Source organism: Tenrec ecaudatus, chromosome 3 (genome assembly GCF_050624435.1).
Source record: "Tenrec ecaudatus isolate mTenEca1 chromosome 3, mTenEca1.hap1, whole genome shotgun sequence".
NCBI classification, from domain to species: Eukaryota; Metazoa; Chordata; class Mammalia; order Afrosoricida; family Tenrecidae; genus Tenrec; species Tenrec ecaudatus.
The window spans coordinates 114,433,096-114,439,095 of record NC_134532.1 but is presented as its reverse complement, the minus strand read 5'-3'; positions in this window follow the sequence as shown (position 1 = coordinate 114,439,095).

The window sequence follows — 6,000 nt, the reverse complement described above, 5'->3', positions numbered from 1 at the left end:
ACTTTGTTTAGAAGTGTCAAGAGGCTCTGAAGCACTTACTGATAAAGATCAAGGACTACAATTTCACTCACTGCCATTGATGCATGTCTGATTCATAGTGGCCCTAGGTGACAAGGTGAAGCCGCCTCTGTGGGTTGTCAAGACCGTAGCACTGTACCAGGTCTTAGAAAGCCTTGTCTTTCGCCCTCTGAACACCCAGTGGTTTCTAACCGCTGATCTTGAGGTTAGCAGCCCAATTTGCAGCCACTGTGCCCCCAGGGTGCCAAGTGTCATGTATGTTACATAATATATTTAGTTTCTTGAATATTTCTTCTCTTCTTTTTATTTTTTATTAACCTGATCAAGTAATCCTACTTGGCTGTTTTTCCCATCCCTCAAAAATATCCTGGTTAATATTTTTCCAAGATTTAAACCATTAAACATCAAACAAAGAACAAAAATTCACTGAAATTTTCATTGCAATTATGTTTTTAATGAACTTAAAGAGAATTGGCATATTCATATAACTGAATTTTTCCATTTCATGTATTAGAATTCTTTTCGGTCTTTAAACATTATCTAATGCTCTTCATATAGTATTTTTTTCTATAATCCTATACACCTTGTGTTTGTGTTTTTTCTTTTGTTTTGGGTTTTTGATTTGTTGTTATTATACATGAGAGAATAGAGTACAATATTCTCAGCAAATTTAGTCAAATACATAAAGAAAGAAAAACATAAATGTTATGGTAGTTACATAATGTCATGTCAACTTGAGGATATTAAGTAAGAAAGGGTGGAGTCTAACCTGTCAATCAGGTAACAGCATGATGGGCATGGCCTTCTCATTAGGATTCTGGGAACTTCCTCTCTCTCCCTGGAGGAGGGTCACACTCTCCCGGCTTCACATTCCTGTGGACAAGCCAAGCCACATGGAGTCACCCTGACAGTAGCCAGAGCCCTGGACCTGGAGGAGCCATGTGGAGACCTGCCCCAGCACTGAAATGCTGCCACTGCAACCACGAGACTTTCCACTCACTGGGTCTGTGAGCTTCCTGCATTTGACATCATTTCATGTGCTGCATGAATGTAAAGAGGAATTTATGGACTAGCATCAGCCATATGGGCTAACATTGGCCTTATGGACTTGCTCTGGAGCCAGGTTGGGCTGTTTACTCAGTACACAACTGCTCTTTGATATAAGCTCTCTCTTAGATATATATGAGTGTCCATGAATTTCTTTCTCTAGTTAACCCGCTTGAACACAATGGTCTTCACACCAAAGGGAACTATTTTGATGACTACGAAGCCAGGGGTTGAGGGGACAGGTATGGAGTGTGTGTCTAGAGGAGGGCAGGGTGGGAAGTAAGAAGGGAGGGTGAATAGGGAAAAGGTAACTGAAAAGAGAAAAGGGAAAAAAAGAGAGAAAAGATCATTCAACATCATAGCTAGCATGGTGAAAGCAGTCCTCAACTATATAACCAGCAGAGAAATAACGAGAAACCAAATGACAATATTTTCAATTATACTAGGGAGAAAATGTTAGATTTGAGATCATTTTGGAAAATAAAGTGGGCAATACTTAGTGATTAACTAATTATGGTAAGTCCAGGCAAGCTAGAAGACAGCGCTGATTCTTGTTTCATTTGGGAAGTATTCTGCAGGAGAAGACAGGTGATTTAGAGTTGATTGAGAAGCCAGTAATTGTGGTTTATACATCTTGAATTTTGTGTGTATGGGCCATCAAAGCATAGCTCTCTGGAACACAGTTGATTGTTCGGTTTGGTCTACAGCTCAGCGGGGAAGTGAGGTTTACACAAAGAACGGCCTTGGAAGACGTACAGCCAAGGGTAGCTCCTTAGAGGCAAGGACAGCCAGACTTCACCTTACATACTGGGGTCATATTGTCAGGAGAGACAAGTCCCTGAAAAAGGACACCATGCTCAGTCAAGTAGTGGGGGAGGGGAAAGAGTGGAAAGCCCTCAATGAGGTGGATGGACATAGTGGCTGCAACAATGAATTTAAACAGGAAAAATTGTGGCAAAGGTGCAGAATTGCCAAGCCTTTTGTTCTGTTGTGTTTAGAGTTGCTATGTGTTGGAACTGACTTGGTGTCACCTAACAAGAACAGGTTAAAATTTTTCAAGCACTGAAACAGAGTTTTGTCAAATATTACTTAGGGAATAATAACATGCCCTTAAAAGTAAAAAAACAAACAAAACAAAATAGTGACTCCAAACATTCTTGAAAATGATAATAAATTAAAACAGAATAAAATTATCATAAAATAAAAGTATTTCCTGTGAGTCAAGGGTTAAAAATGGAGGTTAATATGAGTATGTAAGTCTAATATAATAAAATAATAAGAAGATACAGGTAAAACAGCTATAAAGTCTCTAAGCAGAGAAATATATTCATGAAAGTTTATGTACTATGAAATAATAACAGGCCAATTGACAGGCATTTCAAACTTCAGCCTAGAGAACGAGCTAAATGAGACAGGATGCCATGAAGTGAGCCCCAGCTAGCAAGAAGTTTAGTTGACTGCAACACACTTAGGAGAGCTGTGGAAAGGGGCTATTTCTACCACCAAGTTCACAGACGGGTGTATTAGTGTCAGATTTGTTTAATTTCACTGGCCTGCTGCTTTCACACCTGCTCTGGTGCGAAAATAGGACCATCGCTCACCTTTAGCACTTTGTTTCTTTCACCAAGAGTTTTGGCAAACTGAATCTACTTTCCTACTGATACACACTGCTATAATTCAAGGTACAGCTTGCTATTGTTGTTAGTTGCTGTCTCGTCCTGACTCATGCTCACCTCATGCTCAAAGGATTGAATTGGTGGGATCCATACATTCCATTGCCCGATTTAGGGAAGTAGATCATCAAGACTTTCTCCCTACTGTTTCAGTTTAGAGCCTCACCTGAAGTCTGTTCAGTATTATTAGCAACACACAATGCTCCACGGATTGCACGTGTGGTTTATTAGTCTAGACAGGAATCCGGGCCTCTGGCATGATGCTATAGGGCAGGGTAGAATGCCACTGTGAGTTTCTGAGACTATACCTCGTAACAGGAGCAGAAAGCACTATTCTTCTTCTTTCATCTGTCATAGAAGATGAGAATCCCATAACTGAATATCTATTCTCTTTAAGGCTTTAACCCTGAAAGTCTTGACATCTAAGTGGGCCATGCTTAGGAATACATTTTTATTTACTACGGTAACATTGGCAGTCTAATGCCTTTTTAAGGTGATAAACATTGTTCTAGTATAAATAATCACACTCTAGATCAGCGGTTCTCAATCTGTGGGTTCTCAATCTTAGGGTGTTGAATAACCCTTTCACAGGGATTGCCTAAGACTATTAGAAAACACATATTTCCAATGGTCTTAGGAACTGAGACACAGCTCCTCTATCCATCTCCAGGCGGGTCTTCCCATGTGAAGATATGCCCACATATACCAACCCCGTCACATACACCCCATACAAATACAGGTATATGTGGCAGGGTTGGCACCATAATGTATTTAAGCAGACCAGTCACACATGTGTAAAGAGCAGCTATTGTATAGAGAGCAGCTACTGTGTAGAGAGCAGCTACTGTGTAGAGAGCAAGTGCTGTGTTGAAAGCAGCCACTCTGTTAAAAGTGGCCACTAAGCTGAAAACAGCAGTATTGGAAGTAAAACAACACTTCATGAATGATAATTACATATTGTTTTGTGATTAATCACTATGCTTTAATTTTGTTCAATTTGTAGCAATGAAAATACATCCTGCAAATCAGATATCTATATTATGATTCATAACTAGCAAAATTATAGTTATGAAGTAGTATAGAAAATAATTTTATGGTTAGGGGCTCCCCAAAACATGAGGAACTATATTAAAGGGGTGTGGCATTAGGAATATTGAGAACCACTGCTCTAGATAATCATTTGTGTTTTAGATATAAAATTAACATAGTAGTGTTTTTTAACAATGTTGTGCAATGATACCAAAATTTTAAAAATAGATGAGTGGGAAACAAATGAAAAAAATCCCCACATGTTTAATACATATTTTCTCAAGCATATCTGCTAGAGATGAATAAGCCTTCTGATTCCCAACCAATATTCAGAATGAATTAATTAAACTTCAGCACACTCAGTTATCAAATGTGTGACAAGGAGGCAGGAAACCATGGCATTTCAAGAGTTTTACTGTTCCAGTTCAGAAAAGAAATGCCACCCGTGCTTAGAAAGAATCCAGTGAAAGGGAGAAGTGTAGCTAGAGCAATGGATGCAAATGCTTTCAACAAAATAATAGATGAAACCAATTTTTAGAATAAATTGTACTTTTAACAACTCACATCCTTACCCCACCCACATATCTCACTGTTTATTATTGGCAGAAATAACAAGAAATAGTCTTTTCTCTAGGTATCAAACACCTCAAAAATGTATTACTATTATAAATATTATAATTATTATTTTTAAATGCCAGATTCATTAACTGCTGAAGCAGTAAAATCTATTTTTATTTCTGAAAGCCAGTATTTGGGTCTTATAAGGAGTATAACATAATTTGACAATATATGCCAAATATTCTCTATTTGACATAATATAATTAAAGAAATCTACTGCCATTGAATTAATCCCAACTTATGGGAAACCCGTTACGGGGTTTTCAAGGCTATAAGTCTTTACAGGAGCGGCAGCATCCTCATCATCCTTATCATTTTTAGCTGGTGAGGCTGAACATCCAGCACGCAGCCAACTGAGCCACAAGGCCTCCTGATACAGTAATAGCTAATCGTAATATTGCAACATAACATTATAACCAAACCTAGCAACTAAAATTCTAGTTCAATGCTCTATTCCAAATATTTACTATCTATGTCATTTGAAGAAAGCACTTACGGTAAGTTCTCTAAGGCTCAATTTCTAGTGTTACATGCGTTGAGTTGATTGTGACTCATGTTGAACCTATAGAACATAGAAGAATTGTACTACAGGATTTCCTAGGATAGAATCTTAAGGCTCATGTTGGTGGCACAGTGAAATGAGCCCTCTGATGCCACTGAATGCTTGTGGTTGGAATCTACCAACTGCTCCCAGGGAGAAAGATGTGGCAGTGTGTTACTATAAAGATTAGCCTTGGAAATCTTAAGGTACAAGTCTACGGTGTCCTCCAAGGTCACAATGAGTCCAAACTGCTTTAATGACAAGAAGCATGATTTTATTTTTTTTCCTTTTCTTTTCCTAATGATTGTGAGAGAAAAATTGTCAAGGTCTTTCTCCGTGGGAGATTTGAGTAGATTTGAGTTCCAGACCTTTGGGTTCGCAGGCAAGCATATAGCAATTCCACCACCAGGGCTCCTTTTTCACTGGGCCTTACGAAATCTCTCTGCAATTATATTTTGTAAAGATTAGATGTAATACTGTCTATAGGGTATTTTTCACTTAATACATCCTAGTTATTATTCTCTGAGCTATTTATTGATCTAGAGATAGAAAACCAAATAGGAAATGTAAACTGAAATAACTCAGGAAAAATTCAAGTCTTGAATTGCATCTAGAAAAATTATATGGGCACAATATTGAACGATGCAGGAAGTTATCACAGAATATGCAAATACTCCACAGTCACTGTACCAAAAAGAACTAGTTGACATTCAAGCATTCCAAAAGGTATCTTATGAGCAAAATTCAATCATCCTGAAGGAAATTCAAGTTGCAGTAGAAAGCATTAGCCCAAAGCAAGGCTCCAGGAATTAATAGAATATTAATTGAAATGTTTCAGCAAGTTGCTAAAGCACTGGAAGCTTCAGATTGTTGTTTCTAGGAGCCATCAGTTGGCTCCATCCCATAAAGACTGTGTGCACAGCAGGACAAAATGGTGCCTGGCCCTTTGTCGTTCTCATAATTGTCCTCCACTTGAGCCCATTGGTCTAGGTACTGTGCAAATCCATTTCCTTGAGGGACTTTCTCCTTTCTGTGCCCTTCTTTCTGCTTTACCCAGCATGATCTCCTTCAGGG